Genomic DNA, 1,962 nt, shown 5'->3' on the forward strand with positions numbered 1-1,962 from the left:
ATATCTGACGTTTCTCGGAAATAATTTATACCGGAAATTAACAAACGACCAGATACGTAACAATATCATAACGTTTTGGAACAACATGGGACTTATTGGTCCATCTCGGCTGATCCATCTTCTAATCTAAATTAAAACTATTAATAAATAATTTTTAAAAAATCTTCAAGCCAGTTCTTATCATTCATATACTTATCAATCTTTCTCTAAAACTCACTTACATTTACTACCTCCACAACATTCGAAGGCAACCCATTTTTAAAGGCCAACCACCCTGTTAGAAAAATAAAATTGTCTGAGCTAAATATGACTCCTACCTTGCCAAAGTATATAAATGTGTCCCTTAGTCCTACTATTCTCACTGTTAAGTATGAAAAAAAGATGATCCATCAACACTATCAATTCCCTTTCCAATCTTAAACACTTCAATGAGATCCCCCATAACTCTTATTTTTTCAAGAGAAAACAATTTGAGAGATCCCAACCTCTCCTCCAATGACAACCCCTCCATCTCAGGCACCATTCTAGTAATCATTCTCTTAACTCTTTCCAACAATTCAACGTCTTTCCTAGGGTAAGGAACTCAAGACTGAACACAATATTCCAAATGTGGCCTAACCAGTGACCTGTACAATGAAATTATAACCTCTTTAGACTCCAGTATTTCTGTAGATACAACCTAAAATCCTATTTGCCCTACCACTAGCAATAGGACACTGCTTGGATGGCTTTAGAGACTGTTCAACTATTATATCAAGATTCCTTTCTTTCAGGTTAAGGTTATTCTCATCGAAATTATACTTATAGTTCAAATTATGATAACCCACATGCATTATTTTGCATTTATTATAATCAAAACCCATTTGCCATTTATTTACCTAACTCACTAATTGATCTAAATCCTTTTGTAAATCAACAACATTCTCTACATGGCTGGCAACACCCAAGACCTTAATATCATTTGCAAATTTAAGTAATTTATTGACCATTCCTTCATCTATGTCACTGATGTAAATCAAAAACAGCAAAGGTCCTAAGACTGAGCTCTGATGTACCCCACTTATGACATTAATCCAGTTTGACTGAACTTCATTTGTAACAACCCTCTGCTTTCTTCCACCCAGCCACTCTTCTATCTAAATTTGTTAACTTATCCCCCACACCTATAGAGCTAATTTCTTTTAAAAGCCTTGTATGTGGCACCTTGTTAAATGCCTTCTGAAAATCCAGATACACCAAATCTACATTCTAACCCTCATCTACATAAGCAGTAACCTTTACAAAGAATATCAAAAGATTTGTAAGGCAAGATTTTCCGTTAGTGAAACCATGTTGACTATCCAATAAAATTCTAAACTTTGTTAAATGACTTTGTAAAGCATATTTTTTCAGACTTTCCAAAACTTTTCCCACAACTGATGTAAGACTACTGAGTCTATAATTACTGGGGCAATTATTATCACCTCCCTTGAAAAGAGGAGTTACATTAGCTATCTTCCAATCCTCTGGTACCTGCTCACTCTTCAAGGACTGACAAAAAATACTAGCAAGTGGCTGACATATACAAGCATTAACCTCCTTCAAAACTCTTGGAGAAATATTATCTGGCCCAGGAGACTAATCATTTTTTAAACTTCCCAGTTTGTTCTTAACCAGCTAAGAATTAATGCAGTCATCTTGTTTCCATTTATCAACTGTCCAAGATGTAGAATACTGATTAAATCTTCGTTAGTAAAAACCCAAGAAAATCAAAATGTAATAAACCAGCCATCTCATAATCATCAGATACTAGCTTTCCTTTATCACCCCCTCAGGGGCAGATACTAGCTTTCCTTTATCACCCCCTCAAGGGCAGATACTAGCTTTCCTTTATCACCCCCTCAAGGGTAGATACTAGCTTTCCTTTATCACCCCCTCAAGAGCAGATACTAGCTTTCCTTTATCACCCCCTCAAGGGTAGAT

Source organism: Limulus polyphemus, unplaced genomic scaffold (genome assembly GCF_000517525.1).
Source record: "Limulus polyphemus unplaced genomic scaffold, Limulus_polyphemus-2.1.2 Scaffold8700, whole genome shotgun sequence".
NCBI lineage: Eukaryota > Metazoa > Arthropoda > Merostomata > Xiphosura > Limulidae > Limulus > Limulus polyphemus.